The 23,355-nt window shown below is 43.3% G+C and overlaps 1 pseudogene across 1 annotated transcript; it reads right to left on the minus strand.

Annotated features, from left to right (window-relative positions):
* Positions 1-760: 760 nt before the first annotated feature.
* Positions 761-23,349, minus strand: LOC307043576 (transducin-like enhancer protein 1; annotated as a pseudogene). The gene is made up of 17 exons (XR_013810672.1): positions 23,331-23,349; positions 17,323-17,385; positions 17,119-17,193; positions 12,400-12,616; positions 11,994-12,010; positions 9,415-9,528; positions 9,134-9,187; positions 8,791-8,936; positions 8,514-8,652; positions 7,821-8,020; positions 6,244-6,311; positions 5,408-5,657; positions 4,554-4,801; positions 4,164-4,311; positions 3,894-4,044; positions 3,215-3,291; positions 761-2,780 (listed from the first exon to the last, which is right to left on the minus strand). The product of XR_013810672.1 is annotated as a transducin-like enhancer protein 1 (transcript).
* Positions 23,350-23,355: the final 6 nt, after the last annotated feature.

A 23,355-nucleotide genomic window follows, 5' to 3' on the forward strand; every position in this document is an offset into this window, starting at 1 on the left:
AACATATACAGAATAAAACACAAATCTCACCGGTAGCTCGTCTCTCCTGCACACTGAAACAGCCCATGATGGTTGAGTGTACCCAGCATATCATTCTTTGCCTTTAATCACTTAAAGCTTTTCAGGCTGGAGCTGAACCCGAGAGGAGGAAAACAATGAAGGCAGGTCATGTGTTCCCACAGGATAAACAAAGCCACAGTGTTACTGCATGACTTCCAGGATTGAGCAGCAGTCCGGTTAAAGAAAACGTTTTTGTAAATGCAAGAGACTGTTTCCTTTTCGAGCCTGAGGAATAAAACAAGTGTTTGATTCCTTCTGAAGAAACCTGATGTCTACCTGAAACCTCATGTCACACATTTCTCCAGCTGAGGTTGTGTGTGTGTGTGTGTGTGTGTGTGTACATTCAGATTGATAACACCTTAATATGGAAAGTAACATTACAATAGGGATTAACAGTTCTGATCTGATCTGATGCAGAAGTCTATTTACTCCTTTATGCTGTAATAAGTAATGCATTTTTTTCAAAGCCAGTTGAGGGCTGCTTTTATCCTCTGTTGGCAACTGAGCATTTATAAGTTCAGTCATACTTCCATGAGGAAGGATAAGGCACTAGTTCACTTTAACCATGTTTTGAATCTAAATCTATTTCTGTTTCCATTGTGGATTCTGAAAGCCTCCACCGGTTATCTGTAATGGATCTAAAATATTTGTATCATTGTGTCCTAACGTGTCCAACCCAGAAAGTCAAAGACCACTCCAGTTACAAAAAAACACATTTATTGTCTAGATATTTAAATCAATTTAGATTAGCTAGCATTAAGACCATTTAGTATTTCTCCTGATTAGACGTTTCTTTTCCGTGTAAAAGACATACAAAAACAGTTTGTTATTTCTAAAGCATGTCCTGTAAGAAAAAAACATATATATACATTTTTACAAACATTCAACAGAGAAGAAACTGAAAAAAAAAACAAGCACAAGGTCATGACATTAATGAGTTTCAAATGTCAGCAACTCCTTCCTGAAGCTGAAATATAACTGAATCTCTCTCTGTAGATCCATCTGGACAAATAATTGATTGTTGCTTGTTATCCTCAACTTTGTAAAGACAAAACATGACAGTTGTAATTTTCAAGGCAATTTCACAAGTGCACCACATTCAAGAAAATTAACAGAAACATTATTAAAAAAAAAAAAAAGGCAATTCTGTTTTTGAGATGTTTTTTGTTTTTTTAGCCAGGACTTTTCACTTGTTTGAACACAAGGTTAATTCACTTGTCAAGAGGATCTTCTTAGAAGTAGTTGGTCCCTGTTTATGAAGCGTGGTCAACCATCCATACAGTAAGACATCATGTGTTTGAAAGAGTGATAAAGGCAGGGGGGGTTATAATGTTTTAAATTAATGGGGCATTTTACATTATCTTTTCCTTTTAATCATTATAGACTCAACCAATGAACCTATGGTGAAAGGGAACACAGGCAATTTAACTGCAGCAGGGGGTCAATAAACAATATCAATTTGTAAATCAAACAGGAGACCAATTATCAATTCTGAGGGTCTGAAATGTTTCCTGGTCAATTCAGTAATAGTTGGGAGTAAAGCTGGGGCCGTCATGTGCATCTGATGAAACAGGCTGTGGTTCTCCTAAAAGCATAACAAAGTCGATCAATGCAATTTGAGGATTCATTAAATCGACGTAACTGTTTTCCCTTCCAGTTTTGCACTAATTGCCCTCTGTAGCAACATGCTTGAAAGCTTATTTTGTTTGTAAGCTATTTATTTTGTGCATGGTGGCGTCTAAAACGGGTAAGAATGATGAAAACATACTTTGCCTCATGAGGTTCAAAACAACCCTTCACAAAAAACAATTGATTGAAAAAGACTGATGTTAGACAGGTCAGCGGGTTCAGTGTGTTTAAACAGTGATGGTGTGTGTGTGCCCAGCATGTAGGTGGACAGCTTCCTCCACAGTGCAGTTTAGTGAGTGAGGTCTCACTGACAGAAACAGCTCTTTTCAGACAGTGTAGGTTTATCCAAACAGCAAACTGAGGTTCTAATGTCAAAGAGTCAAAGTGGAGAGATGACCCGGCTGTGAGAGAGGTCTGTTTGCAACAAAATACAAACCAACATGTTCTGTCCTCCTCCGTCTCTCTATTTCTGTCAGTTTCGGTCCACATTCTCCTCTTTCCGTCTGCCATTTGTTTCCATATTCAAGCATCTGTTTTGAGTGTTCGTTCTAGGGTCTCTGCCCGCTGTCGCGACACCGAATCAAGTGTTTAAAAATCTAAAGGTCAGTGCCGTGTTCTCCAGAGAGCTGGTCCCAGTCACAACAATGCGTTTGGTTCAGTGATTGTTTGGTCCCTGTAACTGATTCCAGTGCAGCGTGTAGCAGAAAGCAGCAGAGACGATAACATCCAAATAGTTCCTCTCCTTCGATTAAACACCCAGCTGCTCCAGTTCATTCCCAGCTGATATGGAGTCATGTTTACATACACAACAGATATGTGCGTGTAAAATGTTTGTCTCCTTTCTGCGTCTCCTCAGCAGTTGTAACAGTAAACAGAATGTGCCATCGAGGTCACTCATGTTTATGATTTCCACTTGAAAATGTATAGAAACATATCGGATGTGTTGGAAAGAACAAATGTCCTTGCTCTCTTTTTTCGTAGTTTTAGTAGATGACCTCGTAAACAGTGGCCTTCTTGTCCCCTGAACCAGTGACGATGTATTTGTCGTCCACAGATATGTCACAGCTTAACACCGAGGAGGATTCTTTAGACTGAGGAGAGAGAAGGATACATAGAACGGGTAAAAAGGTTAGTCACAAATGAAAAAAAGAAAAAGCTGCTTGAAATACAGTACTAAAGGTTTTACAGCTCTAAAAAAATAAACTATACTCTTAGTGGAATCAATATTGCTGAATGATTGAAAAGATCAATAACTATCACAACAAGTTTAATAGCGTTGTTACTGGGGTACGTGCTGATGCAGTAAATGAGACAGGATGGGTATCCACACTAAAAGTTATATTCTAATGCATAATACAAACAGCAGGCATGTTTGTAACTTTCACTGGTCAAAGTAGAAAATGCCCTTTTTAAGGACAACACACAACTGTATGGTTTCAAGTTATATATTGCACCGAATGCTTTGCTGGTGGAAGGCTTTTCATCTCCTTAATAAATTAATAAATGATGTGATGAATGTACCAACCTGGAATATGCTGGCTCCATAGGGTGTTCTCCACGCATTCAGCAGGTTGTCCTTTCCTGTGCTCACAAACCATTTACCTGGGTAGAGGAAAAACACATTAGCACGACCACAATATCGCAGGGGGATTAGAATAGAAATAATGAATTTCCTGCCTGCCTCTAGCACCAATTTCAACTTGTAATTTTAAAAGATGGTTTTCAAGAAATACTTTACCCACAAAATTAGGATTTCTACATCAAATACTCAGACCGTGTGACTTTGAGGACTCGTAGAAAACTTTTTCCTCCAAAGTAAACAAAGATTCCAAAAACAGAGAAGGTAATGACATCCAGAAACTGTTTGTGCAGGAGTGTTTAGAAGTAGTGAACATGTGTCTGGGTAAATGAGACTAGGATCATAATGCACAAGTTGTTTGAGAATTTTACAAACATATGTTTTGATATAGTTTTAATGTATTGAAACTGAAGGCCCATTACCTTTAATTCATTAAGACATATCTCTGTTTATTTGATTCTTTGTTCGCCCAAAGAGACAAAACGTTTTTTCACACAGGGAGAGTAATTGGTTTACTAATCGTCATTTTGTAGATGGAGTATTCCTTTCAGGTAGACTACAAAGCCATACAAAATGTATAAACCGAGAGCTAAATCGACTGAGATCCAGACAGCCAGTTGCTTACCACAGGAGGCAAACTGCAGGGAGAGCACACAGCTCTCATGCAGGTGGAGCTGGTATTTGTCAGGCTTGGTGACATGAAGGACCTCCACGTTGCTGCTCTCCATCCCCACAGCGAGCCACTCTCCTGTCGGGCAGTAGCCGAGAGAGAAGATCTGGACACAAGAGACAGGAAATGTTACATTGGAACGGCTGCTGACATTTAATTCAGTCTTTCTGGAGACACTCATTTAAATGTTTAAAAGAGGAATTAAATAGAGATATGAGTGTGTACCTGTGATGTGAAGTCATGCTGCTGCAGCTGCCGTCCCTCTCTCAGATCCCAGGAGCGAACGGTGTTATCGAGGCCTCCGGTCCACAGCTTGGTGCCGTCGTTGGAGATGTCAATACAGCTGGCTCCATCTGTGTGGCCCTGGAACTGCCTGCAGTATACACACATACTTTCTGAGTTAAATAAGTAAATAAAGGTTTGAAAAAAGTCATACTGAGGAGGAGAGATTGCCTGGGCCATTGTTAAGCATCAAAGACTACCAAAATGTGAATCTCTAAGAATATTTGTATCAGCAGCCAAACAGCCAGGGCTGAGAGTGTGGTTATAAAGGAGGGTCCAAAGTGTGGAGGATGGGTGAATGGAGAACAAACTCAGAGTGAAGATCTCTCTTACCTAACAAGTGTCTGGTTGTGTAAATCCCAGACTGCAATGTTTCCGTCGCTGCAGCAGGAGAAGCAGACCTTGGAGTCGGGGCTGATGGCCAGAGCGTAGCATGCCGGCGCCGATGATGTTAACTCCGCTTTAATCCTGGGAGTGGGCGTGGCCAAATCCCAGATTGACAGCGTGCTCGCCTCACCTCCCACTATCAGCGTCCGACCGTCAGGCAGGAGACGACAAGAGCGGATGTAATTGTCTCGGTTCTGGGACGGCAGACAAAAAAGTTTATATATTTAATGTTTTGCATAAAGAAAAGTCGTTACAATCGTCAATTTTTTGTTAATACTTTTTATCAAAAAGGTTTCTCTCGCCGAGTCGATAAAGGCTGATAAACTTAGTCCCACACCAAACTAATTATTTCTTATCATTACCAGATGAAAATCACAGCACAGGTAAACAATTAAGAATGCAGTTTTGCTTTGGCAAGTTCCCCTGACTGTGCTCATTACTGATGGATCAGTGGCTTCCATGGTTGCCATTAGAAGAGCCAATCAACACTGCCCAACAAAAACAAATAAACAACCCAACCCACCAACAACAAACTCTGTGTTTTATAGTAGCACAATCTTCCAGAGACCAACTGTGTTTGACAGCGAGAGAGTGACAGAAAATGAAAATATTTTTTTTTAATAAGACATTTTTTTTTTTGGTCTACAATATTGCATGTGACGGTTGTCTTGTGTTAGTTATGGAAAACCAGTTTTAAATTAACATATTTGGCCTTTTAAAAGACATGCACCATGACTGAAGAAATGATAGTTGTTCTCGCTCCAAAAACCTACTTTATACAGTATTATATATACACTCACCAGACAGTCCAACTGCGACACTGGGCTCTTGTTTCCGGGGTGACTGATGTCCCAGACCTTGACGCAGCCCTTCCCTCCTGTGTAAACGTGTCGGGTGGGGTTACTGATGGTAACGGCGCACACCACCTCTCCATGGTTCAGTGTGTTGATCTGACGGGCGTGGCGAGGGATCCCTGGGCCAACCAAAGCATCCGGGGGGAAAGGTACCGGCTGCATCTGGCCATCCGCTGCCACGTGAAAAGAATAAGCCCTAAAAAAACAAAGAAGGAGGAGAGACGGTTATACATGATGGAAAGATGAAAGAGACGGATAATAACAGAATACAGGGTAAAATAAAAAGAGACAAGAAAGCTGTGCCTGAGAGGACGTTTACATAAAGGTTCATCCATGTGGCTTCAGGCAATAAGTCATCAAACTAACAAGCAACTGCAAACTAGTGCTTCACAATATTGGAAAATACTGACGTTGCATTTTTCCTTGATACATATTGCAACTTGAAAAAATACAGGAATATTCAAAGTAAAAAAATGTGGCTTCATTAAAAAAGTAAAATCTATCTGATACACTTTAAAGCCACATTAAGAAGCTAGCTTTTGTGCTCCATTAAACTTTAAAATATTTTACTCAATAGTCGAACAGATATGAAGGGTGTTGACATGAGCCACACCCACAAAGCAAGGTTAACGAGTTGGGCTCAGTGTTTAAAGACTGATTGGTCGAGTTGTGGACATCATCGTAGAGCAATGACACACAGAAGACATTAAGTCCACACAGCAGGTCCTGCGATGCGACTACTGGATAGATGTATGGTGCAGCCCTACCACATTCACACTTACGGTTTGCCGCCTGGGATTCCTGTCAGACTGGGAGGCATTCGCATGTGAGAATGAGGATCAAAACCAACCTTGAGAAGAGAACACAGACATTTTATGATCACAGTGCAAACACACACCCATTGGCAATTGCAAAATGCTCACAGGTCAATATTAACCCGTGAACAGAACACAAATACTTGTGAGCACAAAGCAAACAGACACACACTCCCTTTCTGAATGACGAGTTTAAGCAAACACACAGAGGCACAACCTTCAGTACATCACCCCCCCACACACACACACACACACACACACACACACACACACACACACACACACACACACACACACACACACACACACACACACACACACACACACACACACACACACACACACACACACACACACACACACACACACACACACACACACACACACACACACACACACACACACACACACACACACACACACACACACACACACACACACACACACACACACACACACACACACACACACACACACACACACACACACACACACACACACACACACACACACACACACACACACACACACACACACACACACACACACACACACACACACACACACACACAGTCTATCAAGTGTTGCCCAGACACAGACACAGCTGTGAGCCTACTAAACCTATTTAAACAGCGTAATGAACACTATGCAAATACAGTCAAGAGAAATGAGTTGATTGAACGAAATGCAAACCAGCACTGTATAAATACTCAAATAATCGCACAGATGAGAGAAAATACAGCTGTGTAACTATTGACACTTTCCAGTAATCAAACATAACCCCACCCCTAAACTTTCTGATCTTTGAATCTGCTAAAACATTAATATGAAGTAAATGTAATTCTGATTTTCCGTTATTTGAGTTCTAAAAAGGTAGATGAAGGAAAGAAAGAAAGGTGAAATGTATGCATCAGTCACTTTCCTGGAAGAAACTAAGTATGTAGACAAAATATGAACTAAACTGAAATAAAATGTCATAAAGCAGAAAGAATGGCAAGGACACATGAAAATCTCCAACACACTGAACTTTTCCTCTCAGTAGAATAAGGTCAATCGTAAAAAAATGGAAAGATAAACCATACAAGCGCTGTAAATCTGCCTTGAGCAGGTTAGAGGGTTTCATGGCTGAGATGGGAGCACTGTGCATACAACAACTGTTGCCCGGGTGCCTGAGGGTGAACAGCAAATAGGAAGCGACTGTTGAACACACTTATAAGCCAAGACGAAGGCCAAAGCAGAATGCATGACTCGTCTTGTCTCACCTTTACCAAGCAACTTCACAGAGGTATGATATATCTTGAGTTCCTGCCAAAACATGCTCCAGTGAAAACTGACTTCAAACTCAACACCTTTTAAATAATGATTTTGTTTTTCAGACTTGTACTTCATCTCTAAAAAAAGTTTTACTTTTATTTTTGTGTTTAAATATGTTCCTGTACAACAACAGAACAAAGACAATCTCACAATATTTCCTGCAGGTAACAGAAGATCTATTCAAATTTTTTTATTATCATTTAACTAAACCACAAATCATTTTAACTCACCATGGGTGAGCGGCCGTACGCTGCCACAGCAGCCGCAGCTGCTGCACTCATCTGAGGGGACATGTTGTGCAGTCCAGCAGCGTAGGCCGCGGCTCCGGCTGCTCCTGCCAGCTCCCCGTTCATCGCCGCTGCGTGGGGCAACATACCAAACGCACCCGGGTACGGGCCGGGTACAGCAAGAGGGGTCCTCAAACCTGCAGCTGAGGAGGAGAGGGGAGGGACAGACACATTAAATACAGGTAACAACCCCAATGATCCCATCACAAGTGGACGCCCTTAAGCATGTCTGTGACAATTCTTCAAATTCAGTTCTTACACCGTTTCCAAAGTCAAATTAAAGCATTTTTCAAGCAAGGATTTCCAGCACCTGTAACAACCCTGATTCTTGTCCCTACAGATGTATCTTCTTACTCTAGGTGCAAAGTGAACTCCAGCATTAGGTATTTCTGACCGTAATTGAGATTATTTGCAGGATCAGATGATGAGGTGATTAGATTTATAAACAACATCATTTTAGAAGCAGGCTAAAAGAACTACACCATTTAATCAAGACCTTTTGACTCTTAACTGTGAGGCTGAATTTTCCTGGAGGCAATTCAGAAAACAATACTTGTTGCCTTCTGGCGAAGATAAGCACATGAAATAACACAACCTATCATATCATTAATTTACAAACTATTCTACTGGACTTACTGGCTGGATGTGGCATCTCCATGGACGGGGGTTTTGATAGACTGGGCCGGATTCCAGGGGTGGAGCTGGGACCAGGGGTGGAGTCACCTCTCGGTGTGGGCGTGCTTGACTTTAACCCAGGCGTGCCTGCCTTGTCTCGCTGCCACAAAGAGAGAGACATTTAGAAACAAACAAGAAATGTAACTACTGACACATGTTTTCTCCTTTCAATCAATTCATCTTTCTTCTATTCAACTATCTGCGGAGACAGCTGAAAGTGTGTCTTGTCCATCCCTACCATTGCCATCTCTTTGGACTTGAGGGAGGAGGAGCTGGCTGAGGACGCAGTAGAGGCTGGACTACTGGGGTCTTTCTTGAGAAGGCTTTATCATGGCCATTTTCTCTTGGGGAGGGGATAGGTGTGCCGCGAGGGGAGGCTGGATCCTGGTGGAGGGACAAAGATTCAGTTAACTACCTGAAAACATAAGCACTGCACTAAATGATGATAGCAACAATCCCATGGACAACTGTGAATATATTGTGGTTCATTTAAAAGAAACCATTCCCCACAGACAACTGTAATACCTATACATTCATCCTACAGGAAACAACCACAATGACAAATATTATAACATACTGACCTCATTCGATACATCCACCACTAAATTATCATCGCTTTTCTCCCCGTCGCTGTCCTGCAAACCAAACAAACAGTTAGCACACTTAAAATTAGGAGGTTACAAGAGTTAGCAATTGAATATTCAAGTTGAAAAAATACCAACTGAAACATATACTAACATTTGATGTGTGATTATGATGTGTGCAATAACAAAAAAATGATTGCAAATTTACACAGATAAATATTGTTTTCCTTACATCCCTTTGCACAAACAAACATACAGTCAGAAAAAAGAAATCTTACATAGTGGCTCGAGTCCTTGTCCTCCACCTTGCGTTTCTTGGAGTCATTTTGAAAATCGGGTCCGTTTCGTCGCTTATCTGAGTTCCTGAGACTTTCTGGCAGCGATGAGTTACTCTGCAGATGAAAGCAGAGAGGAGAGTAGAAGGAGAGCAGAGGAAATAAGATGGGTAGTGTAGAAAGAAAATGGATAAAGAGGAAAATAGTTTGGAGGGAAAAAAAGAGATTTTTTTTTGCAGAGGTGAGACAATTTTGCCATTTGTGCTGTGTTGGGCATTTTTCATGAACTCTCTCTAAACCATCTGATCCATCTACCACTAATGAACAGCTTTTCAGTCGGGTTAGAAAAACAGACTCTTACTTGCAAACAGGTTAATAGTTCACAGTAGCATGAATTAAGCAGCACTAACACTCCAACAGAAACCTCTTTTCTCACTTGACCAGAGCCAGCCACACACACACACACACACACACACACACACACACACACACACACACACACACACACACACACACACACACACACACACACACACACACACACACACACACACACACACACACACACACACACACACACACACACACACACACACACACACACACACACACACACACACACACACACACACACACACACACACACACACACACACACACACACACACACACACACACACACACACACACACCTCTGAAGCTGACGATTACATTAAGTGGCTCTTAAAATCTATCAGTACCCCCTCTCATGGCATAGTCGGTGTGTGTGTGTGTGTGTGTGTGTGTGTGTGTGTGTGTGTGTGTGTGTGTGTGTGTATGTGTGTGTGTGTGTGTGTGTGTGTGTGTGTGTGTGTGTGTGTGTAAATGACTGTAAAAGCCTGTGTGTGAGTGTGTAACTAAATGCATGTGTGTATTACTTGCATAACACTCATGCATCCCTCTACGCACACGTACACACACACACAAGTGCACGCTCCCAAAAAAACACACGTGCACACACACACACGCACACACACACACAGCTCCCCCCCCTCTGGCCTCCTGACCAACGGATCCTATTGTTAATGGATTAAAGCTTCATGTTGAGTCCATTATAGTCTCAGCCTGTCAATGAAATGTGCATCCAACATACACAAACACACATGCGCGTGCACACATCTAGGGACGAGCGCTTGGGCTCTGAGGGGGGAAAGGGTAAATGAAGGAGGAATAGCAGAGAAGAGCAGGGGAGGAGGGTGAGAAAAAGTGGGAGAGGGAGGGGATGAGATTAGAGGACAGAGAGCATGAGGGAGGGGGTGAGTGTGGAGGAGAAGAAAGGGTGACAAGAGACGAGGGAGGGAACGAGAGGGGTGGGGGGGGGTTGAAAATCTGTATTCTGCCAAAGGCCCCCTTCCTTCACGCCCTTCCCTCTTCCTCCCTCCCTCCCCCCCTTCATTGAAAGGTTTTAGTGAGCTGAGCACAGGAGCACTGACCCGCAAAACATAAGCAATTTCCCCCCTCCGTCTCTCCCCTGATCGCTTTTAGCAGTCTCTCCCACACACACACACAAGCTCAGTGTCATATGACTGCTGCCCCCCCCCTCCCCTTATCCCTCCCTTTCCCAAGCCCTCCCCTCTCAGTGGTGGTGATATTAAACACAATGAGAGTCTTTAAGCGCGGGATCAGGGGCGGTGGAAGGGGGGAGAAGGGGGTAATCTGCTCACTGAGGTGTTAAATAGGCACAACAATGCAGGCTAGGCTGGAGGAGTGTGTGTGTGTGTGTGTGTGTGTGTGTGTGTGTGTGTGTGTGTGTGTGTGTGTGTGTGTGTGTGTGTGTGTGCATGCGTGACCATGCTAAAAAGCTCATTTGGAGGAGAAAAGAAACCTAACTGTTCAGAGCAGATCTAGGGCAGAACTAAGCAGGCAGGCCAAAGCTCTGCCCAAGAGATCCCTAAACACACACACACACACACACAATAATATACAACTTAAGGATGAAAGCTATTTGGGAGAGAACCCGAGGTAAAAACCAAACAAAAGAACAGCAAAGGGCTTTTATGCATAAGGAGAAAATGGAGTCACTGCAGGGGCAATGAAAGTAATACCATTAAAATGAATGGAGAAATAGGCATGCCTCAGCAACAGGTTCAGTTCACCTGATATATTAGGTTGAAGTGCAGGTCTTACTTTTTATGTGGATACATTTGCTCTTTAAATACTATAGAGCAGGGGTTAAACTCTGTAAATAAGGTTTTGTTTTTTTAGGACTTTACTTTGTAATCTACAGAGCCAAAATTGTTTAATTATAACTTTGCACTGCAACATTTAATGCAACATTCAGACTAAATGTTGTTAACTTAGAGCAGACTGTGTATATGTTTCTTTTCTCTGGTTTGAGTAAAGCTTTATGATTCCATAGACATCTATCAACTGAGCTAAGACAAACTAATCTCACTGTTGAGCTCAAGTCAAACTGAATGCAAAATGCATCAAAGAACAAAGTCAAACTCCCCAAAACTGAAGTATCTCAATCAGAGACAGGAAGATACACTGAGTGCTTTGTCAGAACAGTAAACATTGCTACAGAAAGAGGGAGTACTTACTGTGCCGGGCTCTCGGTCTATTGCAATTGGAAATGTGTACATGGGGTAGAGGTCATAGAGTTGGGTGTTCAGCAGAGCAGAAAACAAAAGAAAGAAAGGAAGCATAATGAGTTATAAATGGAAAGTTTACATTTAATAATATCTTTAAACAAGAAGATCCAACAGTTCACACAGACATGAGTTAGAACCAGTCCAAACTATTTTGGTCACCAATAAGAATAATATGAAATACTAAGTAAAAACAAAAAATCGTTGAGAAACATCATTTTTAAATTGCAGTTTTAATGAAATGGATGTTGGCTTAAAAGCGATTCGTATTAAATCATTTTGTTATTCACAAATTTCCAGGCCAGCCACCACTTTGTATTTCATGTGGTGTTTCTGTTGGGGGGGGTTGTTCGTTCACCTCTCAGGTGCTCGGGTCCTGAAGGGTGCATGTCTGCTCCGGACATGTGGGGCTTTTTATCACCCATTTCTTTCCCCAACATGTGTGGAGGAACACCACCAAGTGCTCCAGATAGAGCCAGGAGACCAGCTGAACCCCCCAGCTGAGAGGGGTGCAGGCCGGCAGGGTGAGGGGTGAGGGGCACGGGGGCACCACCGTGGTGTTGGGATAGATGTTGCTGCTTAGACACAGGGAGAAAAGAGGAAAAAGAAATGTGTGGTTAGAGGAAGAAAAGTTTCAGTTAAAGTTGAGTAGGTTTGCCCAACTTTACATAGATTCACTTAGAATTAAAGTGGTGCTTTTGTATAATTATTGTGCAAGAAATGTGTCACAAGTGTGGATTCAATTTACTAATTGATTAGTTGAACAAAGCAAGTGTTTGTCGACACAGAATTAATTTTCTTCCTTTCTTCCGTTCTTACTGTTTGATCTTTCTTGGTGTTGTAGGCTTAACTTGAAATACCAGAATCAGAATTTCTTTATTCTTCCAACAGCGGGGAAATGTACCATACATCTAAACTAAAAAGGTTTACCACAAAAATGAAGCAGTACAGTTTATTTCAAGACTTAAAAATAGTAGATGAGCTCACTGGAAATAGCCAAAAACATGTTCACATTTGTAATAGATGCCACCATGCACGCACTGAAATGAACAAGGCCCAAGCCACACGAGGACGGTAACGGTCATATCCGCTACAGTTCTCTATCATATAGACCAGGGGTTTTCAAAGTGTGGGTAGTTGAGCCTCCCCTCAGAGAACATAAGAACAGCCGCGCCCCCCCCTCCCAATTATTATTGCTATTATTATTATTATTGTTGCTGTTGCTATAATGCAGGGGTATTCAATTGCATTTCAAAGAGGTCCAGTAAGAGAAAATGTAATTAAATGCTCTGTTTTCGCTGTCTACCTTCCGCCATTTGAAATTACTCCGACTGTTTCTCTCCTCTTGTCTCGTCTCTGTGTGTGTGTTTGAATCTATCATGCTGACTGCACCGATTTGATTGGCTGAGTAGCGTCACCTCCTTAAAACATTAAACAATAACTTTTTTAAACCTTTTTATTTGTATGTTTTAAATATATTGTATAAAACTCCCCCACTACTTGGACTATTCCTTGCACCCCTCTAGAATAAGCCCGAATGGTCTCAACCATATTGCATCAGTAACGTGCGCTTGTTATTATAACAAGATCGCAAGGACACTGGTAGCGATCGGAAAATTGAGTGTTGTTCAGTTTGTGTGTTGTGGAACATGCGTGTCCGTGCATGAAAATATACCACACACCCAATTACAATTGCATGTTCAATGCACTACCCTGGAAGTTAATACAGTCGTTAAAGTTGGAACAGCCTGTGGACAGCCGTCCTTCCTTGCATGTCAGTCGCCGACACCTTCTTACAGAGGACAGGCACATCTAGCTGCAGCACGACCCATATATTTCCGCACGCCGTGTTCTCAAGACATGTTTTTTTTAACATTTTCAACATGGTGGATAAATCCTTATATGCTCCCGGCAACACACTGAACGTCAACTTTGCCTCCTTATTACACTCACCCCTACTTTAGTGGGAACAATGAGTCTGCGTCTTTGATGCACAGAGGAATAAACGCAGATCATACTCTGGCTGAAGCCTTGACCGGTACTTGCTTTTGATCAAAGTCAATGCGGAAAACCTGCACTCACACAGGTAGGTGGAGGTGAAGGGAATGAGCACTTTTACAGCCTTTTTGGCGAGGTGGGGGAACTCGGTCTCCACAGACAGCCACAAGTGGGCAAGTGTCACTTTACTCGTTCTTTTGTGTCTCATGCTGCGCCTCCCCTGAAGCTCTCTGGCGCCCCCCAGGGGAGGCGCGCCTCACACTTTGAAAACCGCTGATATAGACCGTTCGGCCACACGAGGCCGACATGGAAACGCATAAAACGATAACGGGTCCCAAGGTGGTTAGATCTGCGAACGAAACACTCTGGGGGGGCCAAACGGCTCCGTGCTCGCTGCATTTGTGGCAGGAGTACAGCGCCACTTACAGGCCCGGCATATGTACTACAGCGTCTCCACTGCTTTCGAGCGATCTCGTTTTAACGGACACGTGCCTATTGCGTGTGGACGGAATAGTTTTTTGATATCAGATTCGGTTTGTTTGCGTTATCGTCCTCGTGTGGCTCCAGCCTTAGTAACTTTGACGCTGACACCAAAAATCTCAAATGTCAGTGAATGATACTGGGCCGCCAATAGGTAAAGAATCAATAGCACTCTGTATCTAATTAATAGAGATTTATGACCCTATTAAAGTCTTCAACAGATGGGACCGTTCCTTCAGTGTCTGGGTTCAAACCACCTCAACAAGCTGCTGCAGTATACAAGTTGGTGAACACATATTCTCCCCCCACACACACCGACACACACACCGACACACACACTCCCCTCCCTCTGGGGTCAAACACTGAACAATACTGACAGCTGGGATCACAGCCCAGAGCCTGAGGATGTGGTGGGAGAAGCGGGGGGGAGGGAGACAGGGAGGAAAAGGAGGAATGACGGAGAAGTGGAAGGCAAGGGGGTTCGAGCTGAGAGCCCCAGCTGCTGCCTGCACTGTCAGGTCTGCTGAGGGAGTGAGGCGGCTGAGGAGAGAGAGGAGAGGAGAAAGAGAGAAGAGGGTCAGAGAGAGAGTTTGGCTGGCAGCCCTGCTCTCTCTTTCACACCAAATCAGGCGCTCGTCTGAGCGTGAAATGCCTTTGTGTTCCAAAACATCATTATTGCCTCCTCAGACAGTAGCCGCGGGAATCCAAGCTCACTGATTCGCCACGGGGAAGGGAGGAGGAAGGAGAGGAGGTGGATGAAAAGGGGGGCACAGGAGGCAACTCAGCAGGGATGGAAGGAGTGCTGAAGGTCAAACCGACTTTTATCTCACCTAATTGACTAACCCACTCCTCCTCTCCTGAGCCCCCGCCTTCTCTTTTTCTCTCTATCCATCCTTCACTCTTTGCGTCCTGCCCCGATGAATGAAAGCAAAACAACGAAACAGTCTTTTAGCCTCAACACACACACACACACACACACACACACACACACACACACACACACACACACACACACACACACACACACACACACACACACACACACACACACACACACACACACACACACACACACACACACACACACACACACACACACACACACACACACACACACACACACACACACACACACACACACACACACACACACACACACACACACACACTTTCCAAAGTTGGCTTGCTTGCCAAACAATCAAACATAAACACACCCGCACGTCACACTCGGTCTCACTAACATGCATACACAGAGTCTAGATAAACAAGGCAGGCACACACACCCTCACTCAACCATCCTACCCCTGCCTGTTGTTTTCTGGGGATAACAGAAATGCACGCTCTGCTTCCCCCAGACGCACACACCAACAGATGCAAAAACACACACACATGGATACACAAACAGGACCCCTGATGGGAGTAAATGGAGGGGAAGTATTGGTGGAGGCCAGGGGAACCCGGTTTGTCATGGGATGTTAGTGTGAGCTGGTGCGTGTGCATGCATGTGTTGTGTGTGCGTGTGCATGTGTGTATGCAGAGGTAGGGGCAACACGCTTCATTACACTCATTTAACTCACAAACGGGGTGAATGACAGGCTGGCGTGGGAGATGGGAGGAGTGGGTGAAGAGGGGAGTGTAAGGGCAACATCGTGACCCCCCCTTTTACAAACACTGAAATCCTGCAATTAAGACTCAAACAGCAACTGCCAAATTCATCTCCCCCATCACACACATAGACCCCCATCAGTCCAAGCCAACTATAAAGCCCACCTCACATTTAACTCTTCAAACCCACTGCCCACTATTTGCTAAGCCAAAGCTATGAGGAACCCCACAACGTCCACCCCCCCCCCTTCAGCTCAACCCCCTGGCCTCACCTTCCCGCCAGTCAACCCACTATGACTGCTATAAAGTATTCTGAGCTAGCCCCCACCCAAAAAGATACCACCAACAGCTCCTCTCTGCCTCACTTTTAACCTAGGCATCGCCAAGGCGGAGTAAGAAGTTCATGTTTTTTTGTAACTTTTTCTCGCAATCCAATACCTTCACAGCTCGAGTCTGAATAGCTTGCCATGGTGCTTGATTCATCAAAGGTCTGAGGACAGCTTTTCAATAAACACATCTCATCAGTTAGCCCACTGATTAATATCCTCTGTACTCTGCTCGTTCACCAAGAAAAACATCAGTTTTATCAATCAATCAGTTTTATTTTCCAGACCCTTTGTCCATAAAAAGAGAAACTATCTGCATCCTTGGAGTTTCATTTTCCTACCAACCCTTTCATTGGTCCTGTATTCAGTATAGGCCCATGACCTTGAGATTGGTTTAGTGAATGAGGAATTTAAATAACTGAATTTCCTTTTAAATGTCAGCCATATGCCTACGATGTAAAGTCAATGTTAGTTAAGTACCACACAAGTGCAATATTTACGTTTTAGTAGGGATTTTGAATGTCTCAGGTTAAATCAGGCCAACTAAACTACAACTCTAAATGTTGGTTAACAAACCGCAAACGACAAATCTACTCATTGTGTCTTTAAGTAAAGAGTAAGTAAAAAGGTATACACACTGTAGGTGGAAGGCCTGGCAGTCCACGTACCCCGATGACAGCATTGAGCTCTGCCATGGTCACTTGTTTGGCTCGCTCCACAGCTTGGACCACCTGCTGTTGATGCTAGAGAAAACATACAATGTTCATGAAGACCAAATGTAAAAGGTTGTATATCAAAAAATCTAGTAGAACCAACGTGTGTATAAATAGCATTAAAAAAACAGTCTGGGGCTCAAAGTCACACGTACTTACCTCCTGTGAGAGGAAGGGAATGACTTGTGCACAGATGGTGTTTAGTCTCTTGGCAATCTCAGTCTGATGTCGGGAGAGACACACGGAAACAAATAGAGACTTAATTGTTAATAACATAATTACATTAATTGGGAAAGACAGCTGTTCACTAACACCAATAAAGTAATACAAGCACACACGCTGGAGACTGCCACACACACATCAAGCCAACACAAAAACACACACACGATTTTCCCTCTAATCATCAGTGGGAGCTCAAGTTTCTCTTGCCTGTTGTTTTTATTTTCTCTCTCTCTATCCTCTGTGCTCGTGTGCCTCTTCCCATCAGCACTTCGACATAATCTCATCAGCGACTAACTTAATTTGCTCTCCCCCAGTATCCATGCCAACACATCCGCCTGCCCCCCAACCCCCCGGAGGTGGCAACAATTGTCTGAAACCAGATACCCCCACAGTGGCATCAAATCAGATAAGGGGAGTCATATTACACATCACCCAATCAAATTGATACGAAGGAGGCCAGGGTGAAGAGGGAATTGGAGAAGCTATGAAATGTAGTAATGGCTCTTCGGACACACACACACACACATCTCACATCAATAGATACATTGACACACTCGCTGGATGAGAAAGCTACAGGGATTTGTTGCCATCATGTAAAATCATATGAAAATAACGTCCCAAAGTCATCATAAAGATATTTGGAATCCCACAGCGAACTTCAGACCCAACCGTTACTTCACCTGGTTTAGAAATAACTGACTACTATGGCAAGTTTCCCCCTTTTACAGTAATGATTTAAAGAACTTCCTCTTTCAAAGTGACTTCCGATGAATACACTGTTCCAGTTCCCTACTTGCTTAACTAGGTCTCAATTTTCAAAGTGTTACTAATATCATGTCAATTTTCTTCTTGCCTTCCTGCCATCCCTTTGTCATGAAAAGGTCATTAAGGCCATTTTCTGATGAATGATGGGTTCAATCATTTCTGAAAATCTAACATTGTGGTGACGCCCTCTTTTGCAGTAGCATAATTACTTTCATTGGAGCTCCTCACACACACACACACACACACACACACACACACACACACACACACACACACACACACACACACACACACACACACACACACACACACACACACACACACACACACACACACACACACACACACACACACACACACACACACACACACACACACACACACACACACACACACACACACACACACACACACACACACACACACACACACACACACACACACACACACACACACACACACACACACACACACACACATTAATCAGCTCACCAAACAACTGACCCCACCACAGTTCAGCCAATTATGTACTTGGAAGAGCTAAATAAAGTACTAGCCAAATCAGATTATTAGTATCTAAATAAACAAGTAACTGCTTCAACCTGAACCTATGGTAACCAAAAAAGGATATCATAATAAACAGGCTGGTTAAAAATGTTGCCAAGTAAAACTGGGTAAAGCAAGAAGAAAAAATACTCTTCTTGTTATGAAGACTAAACACTAAAATGTCTTTGTCCAGAATCAAAGAGAATAGGAGATGAAATAGAACATGTCTAAAAATGAATTGATCATCTGAAAAATTCAAAGACTCATTCACACATCTGGGTTAAAACACTAGGACTTGTACTATCCGCACAATGTAAAGAGATATCTATGAATAACTGCACACTTGTTCGAGAGTGCTACGTTTCTATACTCATAACCCCACAACAGGGTGCTGGTGACAAGAGTCAGTTCTGATCTTAGCATTTGGTTGTTTTGGCCAACTAGTCTGTGCACCATCAATGTGATGCTGCCTGACATAGTTCTCAGTGCAAATCTCTACGTAGTGCTGTCTTTGTAAGTCTACGTACCCGTTATTACAGAAGGAGTGACCTTAACAAAGTACCTTCAGCCCAGTAGAAACTTACTAACTAACTCAAGTGGTGTTGAATACATTATGTGAAATGTTACCACAAACATGTCACTTGATATAGACGGCAGAAAGTCAGAGGCTGTCCTTTAAAGTCTGGTGATAAAATAAAAAAGGACAAAACTACGTTGCACCAAGGAAATTAAGTTTCTCTCAACATAATTAAGTACGGGATAATCCACTCCTTATAATTAATTCCCAAGCTTTTATCAGCGGTTTGTAGCATAATGTGTGTCCGTAAAAAGTGTGTGAGAGAGCCACAAAGATGAATGCACTCGGAGCAAATAAGTTGTTGGCAAATGTTGCATAGAAAAAAAGATATTGCTCAAGTTATGATATGTTCAGTGTCTCATATATACACACTCCTGAATAGATTCGGGCCTCTGATAATCAGATGGAGGCGTCTGCTTGAGGCATGGATTGTGAGTGTACCCCGTCCTAGTGCTTTTAATGTGTGGAGACTAGGGATGTTAAGATTCACATCGGTGCACCGGCTTCAACGTTCAAAATGCGAGTGCACCGGTTGAGAGTGCACATCGGCTACAGTTTGCGTTGAACTCGCGATGCATCGATTGTAGCGTCTTTGCATCGGTAAAAAAAAGATTAATTCATATATCCTCTCATCCTCTATGCACTCAGCAGAGACGATCTTTGCTTCGCCACTACGGAGGACGAGTCTCAGTTATCAACAAACATGGAAGTCGAGGAGAAAGAGAAACACAGCGCACCCAAAAATACCAACAAATCAAACGTTTGCCAACACTTCGGATTTTTCAAGAAAGACTTGAAAAATCACTCGCAAATTGTAAACCATGCCGTGCCGCTTTAAAGTACACAAGTATTACGAGGAACTTAGCGACGCACATAAAGAGGCGACATGGGGTCTGCGTCTGAAAAGAAAAAACTGAAAGTTAGACATATGAGTTAAATCACTCAGTGAGGTGTTCTGTCAGAGAGTGGTGTTTAGTTTACAGCAGCCTGTGACTGCCAATAATAGTTGAAGTGTCTTCCTTACTGTAAGCAGTTATGAAATACCTGTTTGTGAAAGGTTATTTGTATTCTTTATTGTTCATATAGAAACCACTGCTTTCTGCTCACTGGTGAGTTAGCCTATGAATGAGTGTTAAGCACACCAGGCTGGCAGCTGTATGAGCATTGCACTATGGTACTTGTTATTTGCATATCATTAATCATGGGCAATGCATCCTTAAATATTTTAATTGTGAGGTGTTATAAATTTGCATTGTACTCTGGAACACTACTACAAAGGATTGTGAAAAGGCCAGTTTGTGAAAGGTCCAAGTGGGTTGTTTTTTAAGGTAAAGTACTAGGAGAGAGAACCAAATATGTGAAGTACTTTGTTGTTAATTTATGATATGCTGCATTTAAGGAATGAAACTAAATCCTTTGTCGTACCATATTGGATTGTATAATTATTTTTGCATCGTGTTGAATCGCACCGAATCGCATAACGTTGAATCAAATCGTATTGAACTGTATCGCAACAGGGGTGAATCGTATCGTATTGCATCGCCTGGTGCTTCAAATGTATCGTATCGTTGGCAACGTATCGAGATGCACATGCATCGGCCTCAGTGATGGAGATGCACATTCCTAGTGGAGACGCAGGACGCATACCCATCAACTTCACTGTGACTCAATCACATAATATCCAACTTATTAGATGCCTACAAAGCTCTTACTAGGGAGCTATTTCAGGCAGACTATAGGCGCATTTCACACCAAGTACTTTTCCCAGGAATAGTTCCCGGAACTTTTATTCCCTGGAACTATCTACGTAGTAAACCGCGTTTACACCGGAATAAGTCCCAGAGGGAGCCGCTGACATCAGTTCTTCTTCTGCTTTGGGTTTACTGGCAGGCCGCAAACAACTTCACAGCGTATACTGCCACCCAAAGTCCCCGGCCGGAAGTCCCGGAGTTGGGGACTGGCTTCAGTAGAAGCTGCTGGGAGTCTTCACAGCTGTTTCTAGCGCCAACACCTCCTCATCACTCCACGGCTCCAATGTTTTCTTTTGTGTTGCCATAGGTTGTCTCTCTCCGTTGGTGCGCGGGGCTAATGCTAATAATGCTGATGCGAGCAAATAAAATGGCAGCTTCACAAAAACTTTTCAGAGTTTTACGGGGCGTGGTTTGCAATTCGCCCAGCGAATCAGAGATTGGAACCTTTTTTGTCTCCCCAGGAAAGTCCCTGCTCTCTAGCAGGGACTAAAAGGGGGTGAAAAGGTTTGGAAAAAAAGGTTCTGGGAAAAGGACTCCGGTGTGAAAGCGCCTTATACCTGCAAGTCCATTCTCAGAATCCTAGGTTGTAAGCCTATAATTAGCCTTGTATAATTGCTCACCGATTAGGTCGTCTGAGAATAGTCTGACCAACTAGCCGACCAGCTTGGCTAATCTAACTAAGCTAACTGACAAAACTAACAAGGATCAAACAAATAAGGCCGTAAATACCCAAAGCAATCGCCAAGTGATCATGACAAGTCACAACAAAACTCTCCACCCCTAACACACTGCTCTTATCAGTAGCTGAATTAAAATATTGGAGAAATGCTATATTGCACAATCCACACATATAGTTGACAGAGTGGGTAAACATTGAAGTTTCAGAGAGAAGATGCAAGTGTGTGTGAACACACACCATGTGACGAGAAAAGGGTTGCCATTACACATATAATTGGAGCATGACTGCCACACACACACCTCATCAGCAGGAGGTGGGTTGTTCTGTATCCTCCGTACCCCCAACCCACAGAAGCTTGTTGCTCTGACAACTGCAGCCCCAAGCTAATGACCTCCCCTGGAGCTTTAGTGTGTGTGTGTGTGTGTGTGTGTGTGTGTGTGTGTGTGTGTGTGTGTGTGTGTGTGTGTGTGTGTGTGTGTGTGTGTGTGTGTGTGTGTGTGTGTGTGTTCCCTCACAATGAAAGAACAGTAGCTTCACATGGACATAAAACCAAAAAGGAGCCAAGAAAAAAAAAAAGAATCAAGGGTGGGGGTGTAGTACAATGAAGAGGAGACAAGTAAGGCAAAAAGAAAGGGAGAGAACTTGGGTTATAAAGATGGGAGAGAAACACAAGAGTAGATAGAGCACATGAGGGGAAAACTAATGGGGGGGGGGGGGGGGGAGTGTGAGAAAGTCAGAGAAGCATCCCACTCCTCTGTGAAGCAACCAGGCCAATCCACCTCTAATTTCCTCTGGTCGGACTGGTCGATAGCTGTGGTAATTACTGGTAAACGCTCTGAGCTCTGCACCTCTCCTGTGGGAAATGTGTGTCTGTGTGCATGAGGAGGAGGGTGAGAGATTTTGCACATCATCCATTTGTCGAGACACTTAATCGTGAAAGATGTTTGCCTTTCAATGAGGCTGTGTATGTATGTGCTCATGCATAAACATGTTTGATTTCCTGTGTTTGTGTGTACAGGACTGGATGTGTCAAATTGCCACGGTCCTCACGTGCTTGCAGTTGCACACATTACTTTTGGATGAACATTAATGTCCTTGCCTTAGATTACAACAGGTAAGGGTCCTTCTTGTATTTTGTGTTTGCACACTTGTGCATCTGCCCTACTAAAGTGTGTGTTGGTGTGTTTTAGCTCCACTGTCTCTCCTCTGCCGGCTTCACCATGATCGATTCCTCTGCCCTCCCCAGCCCTGCCCCTCTAATGTAATAAAGCAGGCGCTCCCTAGACAGCACCAATCAATCTACAGAGCCATTCATCCTGCCTCGGGGCCCAGCCGGCCGGCCCTAACTGGGGAAATGGAGACAGAGCCCCATCGATCAAGAATAAACACACATCCACACACACACCCGGGCATACAGTAAAACACACACACACACACACACACACACACAAACGAATGAACGCAAAAAATGCATTTGTGCACACACAAGGACACGTCAACAGGCACAAACACCAAATACATCAAAACCCTGCCATCAGAGAGAAAGAGGGAGGGAAGGAGAGAGAGAAGAAAGACAAACAGGAAGAATCAGAGAGTAGACAAGAGGCAGACAGATAAGCATCCATACCTGTTTGTGCATTTCAATGTTGAGG

Source organism: Notothenia rossii, assembly GCF_949606895.1.
Source record: "Notothenia rossii genome assembly, chromosome: 6".
Lineage (NCBI taxonomy): Eukaryota > Metazoa > Chordata > Actinopteri > Perciformes > Nototheniidae > Notothenia > Notothenia rossii.